We start from the raw sequence: 19,729 nt of genomic DNA on the forward strand, positions 1-19,729 counted from the left end.
GTTTTTTCTTCTACTGGGTTGCCTTGTCCTGACTTAGTATAGTGGTATTGCTCTAGTCTCATTGCATCTTGTTATTTAAATTATGGTTGACATCACTGGGAGGCCTGCTCTTTTTTAAAGAGATACTGAGGAGTAATGGATCTGGGAAGTGAAGGGTAGGACTGGGAGAAGAGTGAGGAGGGGAGGCTTTGGTCAAGACATATTATATGACAGAAGAGTTAGTAAAATAAAATAAGAAAGAAAGGAAACTAGATCTTACTACTGCAACCCAGGGAAATAATGCCACAGTCATTCATCAGTCCAATGAATTATTCCTAATAGACTAAAAGAAAAGAACCAGTGTTCAAAAACCCTTTACTGTTACCAAACTTTTCACAACTCCCACATTTAGTTACAGGATGCTGTATGGAGTCACAATCTACAACTTGAAAATCTGAGGACTAAGGCAAGTGGTGGTGCTGCATGCCTTCAAGCACTAGGGAGGCAGCAGTAGGTGGATCTCTGTGAGTTCGAGACCAGCCTGGTCTACAGAGTGAGCTCCAGAACAGCCAGGCTGTTACATAGAGAAACCCTGTTTCAGAAAACAAACAAACAAATGAAAAACATACAAAGAAACAAAAAAACTGTATTATCTCAGGTGTGTTAAAGGAAGAAACTTACACAGAAATAGGACATTTAACATATCAAAAGGAATTTGTAATCAATTATGACATAAGTAGGAAGAAGTAAAATATAGAATTTTAGTAAGAAAATAATCAGGAATGCTTTAAAAGGAAAATCTTGGAAAGCAAAACAAACCAAACACTGTTACAAAATCCAATGTAAAGCTTATCAACATGCAGAGATGACTAAGATACCACATATATAAATGTATCACATGAATTAGTTGAAAATGACCTTAATCATACACTGATGAGAAAAGTAATAATTTTCAAAATTAAGCTGTGAAAAGTTGCATGAATACAAATAAACATAAGCAGTTAATACAGAAATCAGTTTTAAAATTGTGTAAAATTTCATACCAAGCAGCAAAGCTTCTAAAGCTAGCAATGGGCTCACATGCAGCTGGGGTTGTAGAAGAGATGTGCAGAAAAACTGTTAAATTCATGCATGAATCTTGTCAGCTGTCTCAGCTTTCTTTTTCTCTAGCCCACATTTTCTCCTACATGAACTCTTCTTGGAGCAGAGTTGAGAATACTTCATTTCTGTCAAGAGAAGTGATACTAAGAGATGCTAGGAACATCGTTGAGAAGACTCAGAAGTGTCTGTGTTGTAATCACGTATGCGCATACACATGACTCATACTAGCAGGATTCTATTCTTCTTGCTGTCCACATCTGTGGGTTCCAGATGTTACCTGGTATGGTGACTGTATAAAATGAAAGGGACATGATAAACTACTCTGCTATATTGTTTTCTCTATATTATGCAAAGTAGGATATGTTACAAGTTTTATAAATATGTATTTATTTTTGCTTTATGTGATGGGCTTTGGACCTGCTTATATGTATGTGCACCACATACTTGCAGTGAGTGCAGAATATACAAAAAGTCATTTAGTCACCTGAAGCTGGAGTTACAGACAGTTGCAATCTACCAAGTCAATGTGTGGAATAGAACCCAGATCCTCTGTAGAGAAACAGGTGTCTTAACTGCTGAGGCAGATGATATAATATAAATCGGCTGCTATAGTCACTGTGAAATTGTATGTGCATTATACCTGCTGTCATCTGTAAGGCACTGTTTTGTTTCATAATGATTTGTTTAATCATATTTGGCTCATCTATCATAGTTTCCACTTTTATGTTTTAGGCTCTCTCTCTCTCACTCACTGTATGAGTGTTTGTTTCTCATGCCTTTTCTTTCTTTCCTTCTTTGTATTTTTCTATTTATTCTTTTTTTCTGTCTATTTTGTTTTATTCTGGTAGTTTTTTTTATTGGCCTGTTTTCTTTCTAGGGAGAGTGAGAAAAAGGTCCTGGAGTTGGATGATGGGGAGGTATGGAGGATCTGGGAGGAGATGAGGGAGGGGGAACCATGATCAAAATATACTGTATGAAAAATATTTTTAATAAAACATAAATAAAATTTTAATTAAAAAAGCTCAAAAACACTTATTATAGGCAACAACTCTGCCAATGTCCATAGAACACAAAGTGCCTTAATATTTTCCCACTTTAAGGTTTAGAACACCAAGTTGGATTTGAAAGAGATTTTTATATTTCAAATTCTGTTTCTCTAGGGAAATAATAATCAAAAAGGAGGAAGGATATGATTCTAAACTAACTGTGAGCAGGCTTTTTGAGTTGTTTTTATGTCTATCAACTACCGCACACATATCAACATTCTGCCTTCTCTTCAGAGTGTATCTCATATCATGAATGCTTGGAAAGTAAACATCATGACCATTGGTTCTTCCATAAAAACACAATGAAGGCTTGAGAGAAAGCCTTTTGACATATGAACAACAGTAATTATTGAAGTCATGTTGTAACTTCAGAGTGAATGCAACATGATGAGGGGGGGAGAAAGAGTACTTGCACACTCAAACATGAAAAGAACACAGGCTGAGCCTAGAGATACCTGTTTTAGGGTGATGGAAGGAACAGTTAAATAAAAAGAAAAAAATCATAAGTTTTATGTCCTCAGAAGCATAATGGTTTGAACTAAGAGCAGATAGGAGTGTAAAGTACACAAAGGTGGAAAGAAAACTTTTCATGGTGTTTTTCAAATAGAGATTGTCATGTCATTCTTACATCACAGATTGTTTCCTGCCTGCTGCAGGGAGATTCAGGAGGCCATTCTTCTTTGTATGTACTATCCTAAATCTTGCTTTCAGTTCTCTTTAATTTTTCTTCAAGATATTCTTGAGAATTGATTTCAAAGAGTACAAACAAACATGTAATAATAACTTCTAAGCAAAGTGGCAGAAACAGAAGTAGGAGAAAGGAGAATGCATAGACAAAGTTTGGGTGCCACGGTACTGTTTCAGAGTCTAGAATATTGCTAAGCCCCTGAGAACCTCAGAGTGCATATAAGGACATCAAAGCAAGATCAGTACTCATCCCGAGTATACACACGGATTTTGGACTCTCATCCAACAATGTGAGATGCACTCTCACCCTGAACTCTTGGGGGAGGGTCTAGGCCCTGCCCTGTATGAAATGACAGACTAAGGACACCCCCATGGAGGGCCTCACCCTCCTTGGGGAAATGAGGGGATAATCGGGGGGGGGGGGTGGGGGGAGGGCACGGGAGGAGGGGAGGGAAATGGAGAGGGACCTGGAACTGACTTGTGAAGCAACCTTGTTTCTAATTTAAATTTAAACTGAAAAATAAATAAAAAACAACAACAACATTTACACTAGATGGAAAAGCGAAACTATCAAAGGGAAGGGGCAGGTTAGGGAAGTGCACAGGGGGAGGAGAGGGGAGAGGGTATGACTGAGACACATTGTATACAGTTTGAACTTGTTAAAGAATAAATATTAACTATTAAAAAGAAAAAAAAAGAACATCAAAGCAAGAAATCTTACTTTAACCATTTTTCTCCTTTTCAGTAGACAAGCCAAAGCATACTGTCCTAGTTAACTTCTCTGTTGCTATGATAAAACAGTGACCAAAACCAACTTGGCATAGAAAGTGTTTTATTTCATCATTGGAGGAAGACAGGACAAGAGCTCAAGGCAGGAATCTAGAGGCAGAAACCAAAGCAGAGAGCACTAAGAAATCCTATTTACTGGTTTGTTTCCTCAGTTATTTTTCTATGAAGTCCAGGCACACCTTCATAGGGATGGCACAGCCCACAGTAGGTTAGACCCTCCAACACCAGTAAAAATATTTTAAATACACTACAGACATGCCCACAGGCCAATTTGATGGAGACAGCATCTCAATTAAGATTGCCTCTTCCCAGGTGATTCTAGTGTGTCAAGTTGAGAAAAACCAAACAGCCCAGATATCTTCATCTTTCTCTCTTCTACTCTATTTTCCATCCTTTCTTTGTATCACCTGCAATCCCTAATTTCTTTTCCACACTGAGAAATGTATTCTCCTTTATAAAGAAGATTCATAGGGTAGACTTTTAACTAGCATGGGCTATAAAAATTAATTAAAGATTTTGCAAAAAGTCCTAAGCAGTCTTACCACTCTCAGAAAATTATCACAATATTGAAAATTTCAAAGATTAAGCAAAGACTTTAACACACCAAAAATTCACATTTAAACTTTAACGATTTTCATCACTCAAAGCATAGAGTACACCAGATGGTTCTTTGCTGGCACAAATTGTTCTCTGCGTTTATAACAGGTTTCTGTAAGTACCTCTGATTGACAGCAACCAGTTTTGTTACAAAACAGTATGACATCAGGTCAATCATGATGGAACTTGATAATGCCACATCAATAATGCGACATTTTATACTGTAGTTTGGAACAAATTGCTGAAAGGAAAGAAAGTGATACTTACTAATGGATAAATATTCTAAACAAATGTTAGCTCATCTCATTGCAGAATTTGTTGAAGATGTTCAGAGCCAATAGAATAAAAAAAAACAATGGCCTTCAGAACGTGGAATTGTTCCTGAGTTGAGAAAGACATACTTTCCCTGACATAGGACATGCTCAATTGTTTTGATAAAAGCCATAATACAATATAATTTATCTACATTCACATTGAGTCTTTAGACACACAGGAATACACATTTCAGGAAGATAAATAAGTTCAAAAGTACAATGTGGCCTAAAGCCATGATTATAATAGTAGCAGAGTATGAAACAATGGTCTGCCTTCATCAAATAAGCAAATCACCATGCTATACAAGGAGAGATGGCTTATTCTGGCCCCAATACGAAAGTCAATGGCTCCCTCTATTCTCCTTGTCTATGATGTCCATTGCCAGCCTGAGCACATACATGCTAAAAAGTTCAAGCAGAGAGTTAAAATTTTCTAGAAGGAAGTGGGCACTATTTGGCTTACAGAGAGCTTGACCAAAAGGAATGGGGTAAGGTCATGCAGAGAATGGATGAGGTACAACGGAAGACTTATGCTATAGTGGGAGATCCAGAGTTATCTATTGAACAATTTGGCTAACTATCTGCTTTGTGTGACATAAAGCACATATAAGACTCTCAAGTAAAATACTTACTTTATTTCATTTTTCAAGTTGATGTGTTGAAGGTGTACCTCTGTTTCCAGTTTGGGACAATGTGATAACAGCTGAACAGCAACAATTCTAAAGTGAATGACAGTAAGAAATGGAAGATTTATGAATGTTAGTGTGTTTCTTTACAAGACCAAATGACTTGCAGTTCTTTGAATATAATGATGCTTGACTAAGGTTTAGTCAGATTGCTTGTGAACCTTGTAGGGTAATTTGTGTACATCCTTGTGAAATAAAGTCTTATTAAATGTCTACTGAGTCCGTAGACATTTCTACCTTTAGTATGGGTCCACTTCCAATTGAGTCTTCACATTCCACTTTTCTCTAGATGATATCTGATCAATGTAGCTCCTCTTCTATAGAGTTCTGTTAGATTCACTTTAGTAAGAATATCCCTTATTACTAATATTCTCTCTCTCTCTTTAGTTTTTTGAGACAGGGTTTCTCTGTACTATTTTGGAGGCTATCCTGGAACTCACTCTGTAGACCAGGCTGGCCTCGAACTCACAGAGATCTGCCTGCCTCTGCCTCCTGAGTGCTGGGATTAAAGGCGTGTGCCACCAACGCCCAGCTTAATATTTTCTCTTAGTAACTTCATATTCATCAACGCCTTCTCGCTTGTTTGTATGATGTAGGTCCGGTCACCATCATGATGGTTCTGCCTAAGAGTCATCAGAAAACTGTAAACAGCATCCATTAGTCTTAGTTTTGTGATTTAGTTCTTTATTTTCTCTTCCCCTGAAACAAGTCTATTATCTTTAAAAGTTTAAGTGTCTTTGATAGCATTTGATCTAACTTCCTAACAGGATCTGTATTCCTCCCCGTAATATACATAGCATTCAGCAAGCACAATTCTTACTCGTATTTAAAAATACTCTGTTATGCATACTAGATATTGTTGCATTTATGAAGTTTGAAGTGAGAAATTTGTTTTACTTATCTTTATAGCATCACTGATGGATGTACTAGTACTTCATAAATTCTATTTAAAGTACATTTAGTGTTAATAAGAAACAAAATTTTGTTTTTTAGACTTGGTTTTACTCCGAATTTAAATATTTAAACCAAAAATTATTATATTTGAAAATATGTAATTTAACATTTAATTCAACCAGAGTCTTATACTTCCTTCTAAGGTAAGTTTAGTTGAAAAATTCTACAACTATCTACCACAGGAGACAGTTCTTCAGAAGGAGTGTTATTAAAATTTCTTCTCTGGGGAGAAGACTTTAAAGATATGAAGAACAAATTTTGTCAAACTAGAAAGCTCAACCCAGGAAGTGTTTCAGAAATGAAGATAGAAGTAAGGCTTTTTCATATATAGAATTCATCAAACAAAAAGAATTCACTGCCAGCAGGTTTGCATTGTGAGAACTATTAACTATTTGTTGGTAAATTGCAGCCTTTCAAAACAACGTGCATACTTGGATACACACACACACACACACACACACACACACGTGCTCACGCGCGCGAATGGAAGTACCTTCTTCAGGCTAAAAGAAAGTCATAACAGACACTTGAGCATACACAAATAAAATAGGAGCCCTGGAAAATTTTATACACATGAGATACTTTTCTTATTATTTATCTCATTTTAAAGAAAATATAAGAGCAATGCATTGTGTTGTGTAGAGTACATGCCAAAGTAAATCACAAAATATAGACCAAAAGTTGTAAGAGAAGAAAAACAAGTACATGCTCCTGAGTTGTTGAAGTAAAATGACACAATAAAGCTTAAAGGTAGATGTTAATAAATTAAACGTATGTGTTTTGTCTACTGCATATTAAGACAACAATACAAATCACTACACATCTCTCTAGAACACTGACAACAAATGCCTGCATAAGTGGGAAAAACAAGAACTTTCACTGCTGGTAGGAATGCAAAATCGGTATGGCCACTTGAGTAGAACAAGGTCACAATGTGTAATTCAGCAGTCACTATCCTTGGCATTTACCTAAAGAAGCTGTAAACCTTTCTTCCCACAAAAAGCTTCATATATTCTCATAGTAGCATTATTCATCTCTGCCATACCTTGAAAATGGCAATGCAGGACCATGAGATAGTGTATTTTTTCTGCACAGAAAAGGCACAGAGGAGCCTAAATGAGCAACACTAACTGAAAGCAACAAATCTAGAAATGCAAAAACATTGAATGAGTCAAGCTATATGACATTCTGGAAAAGATGTAAGTGTTATCTTCCTCTGGGGTTCAATTGGTTTGAGAGGGCCATTATTGATTAGAAGAGATTTATAGACAAAGTAAATGAGTCCTTGTTGCCAAGGGGGGGGCAGAAGAGATTAATAAGTGGAATAGAAATGTCTGGAACAGTAAAGCTTTTTGTACAATACTCTTCCGGTAGATGTATATCATTATGTATTTGTCAAAACTTGCAGACTATAGAATACCAAATAAACAGCGATATAAATGCTAGACTTTCAGTGATAATCCGGGCCTATATAGCATAAAGTTTAGTTTTAGTTTTTGTGAACTTGACACAACATAGAGTCCCTTGGAGGCTTGTCTCTACCAGACTGCATTGTGGGCATGTCTGTGACGGTATTTTCTTGATATATGACTGATGTGGGAAGGCCCAATTCAATGTGTGTAGTGTCACCTCCATGAAGCTGGCTTAGGTTTGAAGCAAGCCGAGCAAGCCATGAGAAGCAAGCCTATAAATGTGTTTCTTCAGGTTCTCTGGTACAGTTTTTGCCTTCAGTTTCCTGCTTGAGTTCCTATCCTGACTTCCCTCAGTAAAGGACTGTGACATGAGTATAAGTTGAAGTGATTTGTTTCCCAAGTTGTTTCCTGTCATGGTGTTTAGCAAAACAATGAAAAGCAAACTGGGAATGTAGCTTCATTGACTGCAACAAATACACTGCTTTGATACAAATGTTGATCATGGGTATGAAAGATTGTACATATGCTGGAACTGAAAATAAAGCATGTATAGATTTTCTTATGCACCCTAAGGAAAGCAGAATATTCATTTGGGTAAGAATCAAAAGTGAGTGCTTACTTTAACTTTATTGAAAGAATCAAAACTGTAAACAACCAAAATGTGTAACAAAAGTCCAATGGATTAACAACTGTAAAATATACACAATGGATTATTTCTCAGAAAAATAGAAAAATATTATTTTGTCAACAACATAGGGAAAAATGCCTGGATTGTCATGTTGAATGAATAATGTCAGAGAAAATATGTCATCTTGTAGAGAAAAACAATCTTATCAGTCAAAGACAGATTGTGATGTCTCAAACCACTAGGCCAAGCAGACAAGAAAGACCAGATTTCATATCTACTTCTAAGTATACTGTGGAAAATGTAGCTTACTTGATGTGAGATATAGTTTCCATTGGTTCCAAACTTTGCAATCCTGTAGTGGGCCATCAGGGTCATTGTCCCTGGATTGCCTTTCCTTTCCCAGGAACGTTCTTCTCCTTCGTGCTGAGGATTGAACAAAAGGTCCCACCTTGCTATGTAAAAGTTATAGCACTGATTTACATCCCCAATCTTTTCCCAAAGAATGTGTTTATTTTCCTTTCCTCACTCTCTTTCTAAAGATCACCCCCTTCACATGTATACTTCAAGTCACCCAGTGCCTTTCTTACAAGATATCTTGCCACCCAACTTAGCACCTGTCCAAATTCTTGGTAAATACTTGGTGTAATATTTCTTGTCATTCATAGCTTTTGCCTTGAAAGTTGGTTGGAAATCTGTTAGAACTTGAAGCACATTTCATTCTGCCTAAAATATGTGCTTTCAATGTCGCAATTTTGATCAGATCAAATAATGTGTTAGATTCTTTACTAATTTGTGCCTTAATTTCACCTAATAGTCTACATAATATAATTCTATTTATACAAAATTCAGAAAACAAAAGAGAATGCAGGTAGAGAAAGAATATCAGTAGGTGCAGAGGATTTAGGAGGAGAAATTAATGGACAAGCTGATATTAAAATGGCACAAAGCATGGTATACTCATTATTTTAGTTGTAGGATTCCTCAAATATAAACATATAATATATGTATATATGCATTTGTCTGACATACATATGTGAGAATTTCTCACATTCACAATTTAAAGTTTGTAAATTTTTGCAAAATACATGAATTTATTATTCTCTTTTCTTTTGTATTGAAAACAATTTATTTTCTCATACAATATATCCTGATTACAGTTTCCCTCCCTTTAGTCCTCTCACTTTCTCCAAACTTTCCCTCACATCTGGATCCACCTTTTCTGTCTCTTAGAAAGGAAAAGGGTTCTAAGAGATAAGAACCAAACATAACAGGATAAAATATAAGATAAAACAAAAACCATCACCAGGCGGTGATGGTGCAAGACTTTAATCCCAGCACTCAGGAGGCAGAGACAGGAGGATCGCTGTGAGTTTCAGTCTAGTCTGGTCTACAGAGTGGGTTCTGGAACAGCCAGTGCTACATAGAGAAACTCTGTCTCAAAAACTCCCCCCAATAAAAGAAAGAAAAGTTTAAAAATATCACATCAAAGTTCAACAAAGAAAAATAACAGAAGGAAAAGATCCCATGAAAAGGTACAAGAATCAGAGGCCCACTGTTTTTAACAACTCAAAGGTACCATAAAATCACTAAACCAAAAGTCATACTATACACACAGAGGACCTGGTGAAGGTCCATGCCTCTCCTGTACTTACTGTTTCATTCTCTGTGGGTTCATACGAGCCTTGTTCAGTTGATTCATAAAACTGTGTTCTCTTGATGTCCTACAAGCCATCTGGATCTTGTGCTCTTCCTGTTCACTTCCAAGAATTTCCCTGAACTCTGAACAGAGACATTTAACAGAGACATCCTATTTAGACCTGTATGTTTCAAAGTCTCTCTGTAATGTCTGATATCCACATATGCAGGAAGAAGATTCTCTGATGATGACTACAAAAGGTTGATCTGTGAGTATAGCAGACTATCATCAGAATTCATTTTATTGATCACTTTTGTTTGTTTTGTTTTTCAGACTATTGTGTTTGGTTTTACCCTAGGTCTCTGGACTATCTAGACCCATGCAGTGTCTGGTATGGGTTCCATCTTGTGGAGTGGGCCTTAAGTAAAAGACATTGGTTGAGTACTAGCACAAGTTCTGAGTCACCATTGATCTAGCATATCTTATAAGCAAGACAGATTATGTTAAAGGTTTTGTGGCTTGGTTAATGTTTCTCTTTTGATATCCCGCAGAGACTGATTTCTGGCATTTCTTTTTCTTTTTTTCTTTTTCTTTTTCTTTTTTTTTTTTTAGTTTTGAGTGCCTAGCCTTAGCTTGGCTTGTCCCTGGCCAGCTTTTCTTATCTCTAATTATCCCATCTACATATCTTTTCCCTCTGGGTTTTATTTACCTTTCTTCTTTATATCTTTCCTTCTTGGTCCATGTCTGGCTGGGTGACTGACCCCTGATGTCCTCGTTTCCTTGTTCTCTTCTCATTTCTCCTTCTATTTATCCTCTCTGCCTGCCAGCCCCGCCTATATTTGCTCCTGCCTTGCTATTGGCCATTCAACTCTTTATTAGAACCACCAGGTGTTTTAGACAGGCACAATAACACAGCTTCACAGAGTTAAACAAAAGCAGAAAAAACAAATCACACCTTAAAATAATATTCTACCATAACCTAGAATCTTTTTTTTTTTTCTTTTCTTGGAAAAAAATCAAGGGGCAGGGAAGAGGGAGTGAGGAAATGCAGGGAGGGACAGCTCTCTTCAAACCTATAATGAGTCTTTCCATTATGGTATCTTATCCTGCTCTCCCCTATTCTTCCCCGACTTAACTTTCCTGCTCCCCCATGTCCTCCTCTCCCTTCCTCTTCACCCCTCTCTATCTCCCAGCTCCCCCCCCCGTGCTCCCAATCCCCTCAGAAGATTCTGTCCTGTTCCCCTTCTCTGGGGTACCATGCATATCTCTCTTAGCGTCCCCCCTGTTTCCCAGACTTTTTGGCTGTGGGATTGTAGGCTGGCACCCACCCCCCCTGTTTCATGCCTAAAATCCATATATGAGTGAGTACATACTATGCTTGTCTTTTTGTGTGATTTCCCATATTTCTGAGGAACCACCGCACTGATTTCCATCCTAACTGTACAAGTCTGCAATCTCATCAACAATGGAGGAGAGTTCTCATTCGCATCTCCGTCAATATGAGCTGTCATTTGTGTTGTTGATCTTAGCTATTCTGACAGGTGTAAAATGAAATCTTCAAGTAGCTGTGATTCGTATTTCCGTGATGGCCAAGAATTTGAACATTTCTTTAAGTGTTTTCAATCTTTTGAGTTTCCTCTATTGAGAATTCTGTCTTGATCTGCACACCATTTTTAACTGAATTATTTGGATTATGTGATATCTAGCTGTTTTAGTTCTTTATATAGTGTGGGTATTAGCCTTCTATCAAATGTGGAGTCCTTGAAAATCTTTTCCCATTTTGTTATGCTGCCACTTTGCCTGATCAACAGTGTCTTTTGGCTTACAGAAGGTTTTAAATTTCATGGGGTCCTATTTACTAAATGTCGATCTTAGTGCCTGGGCTATCAGTATACTATTGAGGAAACTGTCTTCTGTGCCAATGAGTTGAAGGTTATTCCCCACTTTTTAAGTATGCAGGAAAACAACAATTTTCAGAATTGAAGAAGAGCTGGTTGAGGTAAAAAAATTTTGAAAGATTTTGGTGCCTTTAATAAAATTAAATACAACTTCTCTGTAACTCAAAAACTTCCTAGTTGGAGTGTTTTAATCAAATTATGTATCCACACAGGTTTTACACAAGAATAAACCTCTGTGGTGTACAAAAATCTAAAAAAAATAAATTGTGATATTTGTCTTCAGTGTAATATTTCTATACAACAAAGTAAATTAATTCAACAAGCAATAATTTTAAAAATATTTTGTTGATCAAAGAAGCCAGGTAGGAAGGATTACAAATTCTGTAATTTCATTTATATAAAGTATTATAAAAATGAAACACCATTGTGACAGAAATCAGAAAGGTGTTTATTTTCTATACAGATGTATTGGGGAGGCCTACCAGTAGAAAAGACAGAAAGAAACTTTAGAAAATATACATAATCCAGGTTAGGGTACAAGTAGTGATTGATTAAGCATTTCTATATTTTAACACCAAGGGTCACTACACTCTGTAAAATGAGTGGATCTCGGGGTTGGAGAAATGACTGTACAAGCTTGAGGATCTGAGTTTGGATCTCCAGCACCCATTTAAACGCTAAACTGAAAGTCAGGCTTCTGTAATAACAGAACTGGAGAGGCAAAGACACATGGATTCTGGTTCAATGAGAGGTCCTCTATCAAAAACATAGGTGATCAGGGGCTAGAGAGATCTTACTGCCTATAAATTATGTCTCAATCATAAATAGGTAGGATGACACTATGATGGGTACATTATGTATGGGATTAAAAAGAAGATTCATATTTTAATCCCTAAGAAAACCAGTGTGTTTCATAGAAGAAGAAATGGCTGAGGTAAGGACTGAATAAGAGTTTGTCAAAATGCAATCTTAGGAAGAAAATTACCAGAGAAAACACATAGCACTGTGGGAAATAATATCCTGTTTGAGAAGGAGCTCTTGGTTAAAAAGAGAATTGAATGCATAGAGGTAGATGTGTCTTGAAGTTGAAGCCATGATGAATCAGACTACCTACCTTTTACTTTTACAGTATCTTGCAAGGTGACATTAGAATTGATTGAATGATAAAAACCACCAGAGAACTTGAGAGATTTTAGCCTAAAACCATCTTTTTATAGTCTCTGACTTCAACTTGAACTCTAGAAATCATGACCTAATCTATCAAGCGAGCTCATTTTCCAATTTTACAACTTTGCAAATTGAGCCATTTGTAGCCATGAGTAAGAATAGGATTAAAGTTTTACTTACTTGGAACCAGCTTGATAATGTAAAGAAAATGCCAGTTTAGAAGCCACAATAGAATCAGATTTCACCAGTCTGCATTTTGGATGGTGATTTAAAGAGTATAGTTATTATTTTTTTATTATTATTTACTTTTTCCCTATAAAGTTAACGTTTTAATCAAATTTATAAAAATAAGAATTATATTCCAGAGAAAGAAAGTTCATTGGAAGAGGAAGGACTAAGAGCTACAAAAAACAGTCAAGCGGCAACTGACTGACCCTGCCAAGAAGCTGGGGATGCTTGGGCCATACTTGAGCAATAGAGGCCTTGAAATAAGAGAAACACTTTCACTCGGTGTAAAGCAGCTAAAGGTGATGGGACAATGCTAAAACCTGATAGAAAAGAACTGGGCTTCCCTCACATCTGAAGATTAATTATCATGCTTCATTTAAAAATTTTTGTTTTATCATGCCTAGTGTCTGTATTCTTCACTTCATTTTTTCGCATAATTTGAGAAATTCTTTTATCATTTATAAGGGGCCGTGGCATCAAATCTCTTAATCCATGCTGCCCTTGGAAGTGTGGCAGGGCAGTGATAGTCTCACTCTGTGATGAAGAAACATATTTAGTCCCTTTAGTTCAAACCTGATACCTAAAGCTTCAAAAATGGTGCCTTTAAAAGAGCTATGGAAAGCGGTGTGCGGAGCAGCCTTCCTTGATTGCCAAACTCCAGGGCACTTTAAACCTACTTCGACACCCCAAACACCACACTCTGAAACACAGTGGTAATGCTTCTTCTCATGTTGACTTCTTACTCTTAACACCTCTTTGTGTCAGATTTGAAAGAAAATTGAGACATGAAAAACAGCAGTGTTTCTTCTTTCAGTCCCAGGCCATTTGGCAAGCTGATTCCAGAGTATGAGTGCCACATGCTCTGACCCAGCTGTCACCCACAGCACACACATGGCACAGCTACTGAGACAGTAGTACTTGGGATGACTAGAAACTGAAACTGATATACTAAAAAACTCATTTCAGCCTAAGATTTCTTATTGTGTCTTATAAGGTGACTTGCCAGTGAAATACGAGCCAATGGGATCCTACCACAGTCATCTCACAGACAGAAAAAGTTAACCTTATTCTTCTTAAGTCACCATCTAAAGGTAACACTCTGGATGCAGACAGGTCAAGTCACTCCATCTGGTCCTTGGGCTTTCAAACTGAAGCCATAGTGAGAAATGAGATGAGTTAAAGGAAGAAATGAAAACAGTTACATTTCCCACAATGAAAAGCTTCTGATGAAAAGTCAATGTGATAAATTGAATATATGACTAAAGCCACATGACAAGGATTCCTGCTACTAAAAGAAAAAAATTACCTTGGCAAAGCAGTGAAGCCTCCTTTTATAAACTCTCTAGAATCCTCACACTATTGCTTAGATTGTTAGTTGGTGTCATCCTTGTAGATCTCTGGACATTTCACTAGTGCCAGATTTGTCTTTACCTAGTACAGGAATGGACTTCGGGAGCCCATTTCCCATGGAAGAATACTCTCTTAGCCTAGATATACAGGGGAGGGCCTAGGGCCTGCCCCAAATGACTTGACAGATTTTCTTGATCCCTCAAGGAAGGCCTCACTCTCCCTGGGAGATGGATGGGGGAGGGGGTGGGGGATCGTTGGGGAGGATGGGAGGATGGGAAGAAGAGGGAACAGGGATTCATGTGTGAAATAAGATTGTTTCTAATTTAAATTAGTATATATATATCCTATAATGGCTCCCTCAATTACGGTATCTCTTAACTTGCTCTCCTCTATTCTTCACCCAACTCAGTCTTCCTGCTCCCTCATGTCCTCCTCTCCCCTCTTCTTCTGCCTTTCTCTTTCTCCTAGCTCCCTCTCCCCTCCCCACATGCTCCCAATTTACTCAGGAGATCTTGTTCCTTTCCCTTTCTCCAGGGGACCATGTATGTCTCTCTTAGAGTACTCTTGTTTCCTAGTTTCTCTGGCAGTGCTGGCAGTGTGGATTGTAGGATGGTAATCTTTTTTTTTTTTTTTTTTTGGTTTTTATGAGACAGGGTTTCTCTGTATTGTTTTGGAAGCTGTCGGTCCAGCCCGGCCTCAAACTCACGGAGATCCGCCTGCCTCTGCCTCCCAAGTGCTGGGATTAAAGGCGTGGGCCACCACCGCCCGACTAGGCTGGTAATCTTTGCTCTATGTCTAAAATCCATGCATGAGTGAGAACAAACCATGTTTGTCTTTTTGTGACTGTGTTTCTTCCCTCAGGATGGTTTTTCTAGTTCCATCCATTTACCTGTGAATTTCAAGATTCCTTTGGTTTTTCCTTTTCCCAATGGGTAGTACTCCATTGTATAAATGTACCACATTTTCTCTATTTGTTCTTCAGTTGAAGGCATCTAAGTTGCTTCCAGGTTATGGCTATTATGAATGTTCATCTTTTGGGTACCTAAGAGTGGAATTGCTGGATCTTGTGGTAGACTGATTTCCATTTTCCTGAGAAACCACCATACTGATTTCCAAAGTGGCTTAGGAGTCAGCACTCCCACCAGCAATGGAGGAAGCACTACTCCAAAAGCACCCCCTTTCTCCACATCCTCTCCAGTATAAACTGTTCTTGATGTTTTTGATTTTAGCCATTCTGACAGGAGTAAGATGGTATCTCAGAGTTGTTTTGTTTTGCATTTCCCAGATGGCTAGCACTTTCTTAAGTGTCTATCAGCCATTTTAGACTCCTCTACTGAGAATTAATCTATTTAGTTCTGTACCCCACTTTTTAATTTAATTATTTGGTGTTTTGGAGACTAGTTTCTTGACTTCTTTGTCAATTTTGGAGGTCAGTCCTCTATCAGAGGTGGGATTGGTAGTAAAGGGAAGCTTTCTCCTTGTGAGAAGCCTTCCCGCCATACTGGTTCTAGAGCCACATCAGTCCCAAATAAACACACAGGAGGCTATATTAATTATCAAGCTGTTGGCCTTGCTTGTTTCTTACTGGCTACCTCTGACTTAAGTAATTACCCCATAATTGTTAACCTAAGTAGTTCTCTTACCGGAGAATAGTTCCGGACTTTCTACCCCATGGCGTTACATCTTGACTCTCTGTGCTTCTCCTGTGTTTCTCCTACCCAGAATCCTCCTGGATTCCTAGTCCCACCTATCTTGGTTCCCTGTTGGCCAACAGTACTTTATTGACATATACACAGGACTTCCCCAACATCTCCTCTTTTCTGTTTAAACAAAAAGAAAGGTCTTAACTTTAACATAGTCAAATTGTATATAACAAAACAGTTATCAAGTAAGAACACAGTTACAATATTTTAGCAAGATTTACAGAAAATATCATCCATCCCATCGTTGTGAGTCCAAAGTTCTATATGTAGCTAATCTTTTATCATAACTAAGAACTAAGGAAAACTATAACTATCTACCTTCAACTCTATCAAAGACCACAGAAGGATATTATATAAACACTAGGATTAACAGAGACATCTTGCTACCTGGACAATACCCAAAGTTCCTCTATAATGTTGGGGCATCCATCTTCAGCCCATAGGCCAGAATGTATCCAGAAGATTTCTCAGCAAAGCAGGAAATTTCAAACTGTCTATATGCATTGGCAGTCTGTTAGTCATTTTTCTGTGTCCTGCAGAAAGTCTCGAAGACTCTTCCATGAAGCAGGAACCATGTAAGACTGAGTTCAGCAGTCACTTTCCTGTGGGTCCTGCATGTCCAGATTATACAACAACAGTCAAGCAGTACAGGCAAGAGCAGTTTCTTGCCCAAATGGCTAATCTTGCCATGTTGAAAGCAAACTCCATAACAAGTTTCTTCGATACCCATCTTCCTCTTAGACGTAATTGGTGCTGCCAGGAGCAGACATTTCTCATTGTCAAGAAAAACCCTAAACCATTTTAAATGCCATTTTCTGAAGGTCTTTGAGAGGTTTGAAGACTGTTTATCTATCTCAAATATATTTCTGTATATCTAGAAAACCTAACTTACCTAACTATAAATTCTATTATAAATAACTATCTATAGTCTGCATTCAATTATGCATTATGTTGTAAAAGATCAGTATAAGCACAATACTTAATCAAGAGGAGAAATATACACATCACAAAATTGACCTTGAATTTGTATCAGTAAATGAAAAACCATACCCATACCATCATTCCCCTTTTTACCATTAAAAATAGATTGGCTGTGATCTTTAATCAATTATAAACAACCCCATTTAAATGAAAACAAAGATTTATAAACAAGATGGGAATTAGGACGTCGCTCATTCCAAACTGCTTCGTGCTGGAAGGGAGCGCTGTTCATACCATGGGGATCATGACAAAACTCAGAAACCTGTATAAGTCCGTATTTTCAGAGTCTGTGAAGCTCCATCATCTTAGTTGTCTCAATTGTTGGAACACCTGGCCCAATGCTTCCGGGAGTCTTGGTTCATCAAACCACAGAAGCCTGGAAGGAATCCTCAGCTTTTCATTTTCTGTAGAAACATAAATAAAAACTCCTTTTCCAAGTAGCATAGCATTATACTTAAATTTTGAAGTCAAGGCATTTTCAAAAGATATAAGTTGAATTAATTCAGCAGCATTTATAATCAAGTGTTCTTTAGCAGTTGTTCCTTCCTGAGCAATCAAAAAACTGAAAAACACAATAGCGTACAGTATCCAGACTCTCTGTGTATTTTCCATCTTTGCGTGGCTTATTTATTTATCTATTATTACTTTATTTCTTTTACTTGTATTTATTTTTCTCTGAGACAGGGTTTCTCTTTGGAAATCTGCCTGCTTCTGCCTCTGGAGCAATTCCTACCGGCGTGTGCCACCATGGCCGGCTTCTCTATTTATTTAACACTTTGCCATTTCTTTTTGTCTCTCAATCTTACGTATATTTTTAAACACACTGTAAACCTTTAGAGGTTTTGTTCATCCAAGTCTGACTTTACTGTAAATCTTTATGTTTTTCTGGCCACGTGTCTTATCTGTTAAAACCGTGGCTGTTTAAACTGCAGTTTTTCCAAGATGGCTGGCATAAGCGTGATTCCAGCACACAGTCTATGCTGACATCCAGCAAAAGCTTGCCGGCTTGGAGATGTGGTCACTACCACTTCACTTCCAGCTGTACATACACATCTTTCAATTGTTAGCAGAATCTCTTAAAAGAACTTTGTTTTTTTGTTTTGTTTTATGCTGAGTCAGGATGACTGCTTTAAGCAAGCCGCGTGACTCTGCTTGTCACTAGCAAAACAGAGCCCACCTGCGAAAAATGCTGCTACCAAAAACCCATGCTTTTCTCCCTTCTTTTGTTTCTAAAATTCCTTTAAAGCTTTTGTCATTCTGCGTGGAAATTCATCATCCCACTCCTGATCTCCATTATGTAAAGGGAAGCTTTTTCCTTGTGAGAAGCCTTCCGGCCATACTGGTTCTAGAGCTGCATCAGTCCCAAATAAACACACAGGAGGCTATATTAATTATCAAGCTGTTGGCCTTGCTTGTTTCTTACTGGCTACCTCTGACTTAAGTAATTACCCCATAATTGTCAACCTAAGTATTTCTCTTACCAGAGAATAGTTCCGGACTTCCTACCCCATGGTGTTACATCTTGACTCTCTGTGTTTCTCCTACCCAGAATCCTCCTGGATTCCTAGTTCCACCTATCTTGGTTCCCTATTGGCCAACAGTGCTTTATTGACATATACACAGGACTTCCCCAACAATTGGTGAATATATTTCCCCAATCTATGGGTTGCCTTTTTGTCTTGCTGACTGTGTCCTTTGCCTTACAGAAGCTTCTCAGTTTCAGGAGGTCCCATTTATTAACTGTCGATCTTAGTGTCTGTGCTACTGGAGTTATGTTCAGGAGGCAGTCTCCTGCACCAAGTCATTCAAGGGTACCTCCCACTTTCTCTTCTAAGAGGTTCAGTGTGGCTGGATTTATGTTGAGGTCTTTGATCGATTTGGATTTAAGTTTTGTGCATGACAAAAGACATGGAATTGTGTGCAGTCTTTTACATGTCAGCCTCCAGTTATGCCAGGCTTATCTGTTCTTGATGTAGTTTTGGTAAGTGATATCTGTCCAGAAAATTTTCCATTTCCTTTAAATTTTCAAATTTTGTCCAGTACAGGTTTTTCAAAGTATGACCTGAAGTTTCTCTGGATGTCCTCAATGTCCATTGTTATGTCCCCCTTTTCATTTCTGATTTTGTTAATGTGTATGTTCTCTCTGCCTTTTTGTTAGTTTGGATAAAGGTTTGTCCATCTTGTTGATTTTCTAGAAGAACCAACTCTTTGTTACACTGATTCTTTGTATTGTCTTCTTTGTTTCTACATTATTGATTTCAGCCTTCAGTTTATTTCCTGGTCTTTACTCATCTAGGGTGAGTTTGCTTCTTTATGTTCTAGAGCTTACAGTTGTACTGTTAATTCTCTAGTGTGACTATTCTCCATTTTCTTCATGTGGGCACTTAGTGCTATGAACTTTCCTCTTAGTACTGCTTTGAATGTACCCCATAAGTTTGGGTATGTTGTGTCTTCATTTTCATTGAATTCTAGGAATTTTTTAATTTCTTTATTTCTTCTTTGACCCAGGAATGGTGCAATTAGGCGTTGTTCAATTTCCATGAGTTTTCAGGGTTTCTGCAATTTGTGTTGTT

At 37.7% G+C, this 19,729-nt stretch overlaps 1 protein-coding gene and 1 long non-coding RNA gene across 2 annotated transcripts in view; one reads left to right on the forward strand and one right to left on the reverse strand.

The window, feature by feature from the left end:
- Mei4 (meiotic double-stranded break formation protein 4) overlaps positions 1 to 19,729 on the forward strand; it is a 382,963-nt gene that overhangs the window by 139,379 nt on the left and 223,855 nt on the right. The window lies entirely within an intron of this gene.
- On the reverse strand, positions 5,146 to 9,958 carry LOC110341557. Its single transcript, XR_002383522.1, has 3 exons — positions 9,846 to 9,958; positions 8,503 to 8,616; positions 5,146 to 5,232 (listed from the first exon to the last, which is right to left on the reverse strand). It is a non-coding gene; the product is annotated as an uncharacterized LOC110341557 (long non-coding RNA).

Source organism: Mesocricetus auratus, unplaced genomic scaffold, assembly GCF_017639785.1.
Source record: "Mesocricetus auratus isolate SY011 unplaced genomic scaffold, BCM_Maur_2.0 Super-Scaffold_100691, whole genome shotgun sequence".
NCBI classification, from domain to species: Eukaryota; Metazoa; Chordata; class Mammalia; order Rodentia; family Cricetidae; genus Mesocricetus; species Mesocricetus auratus.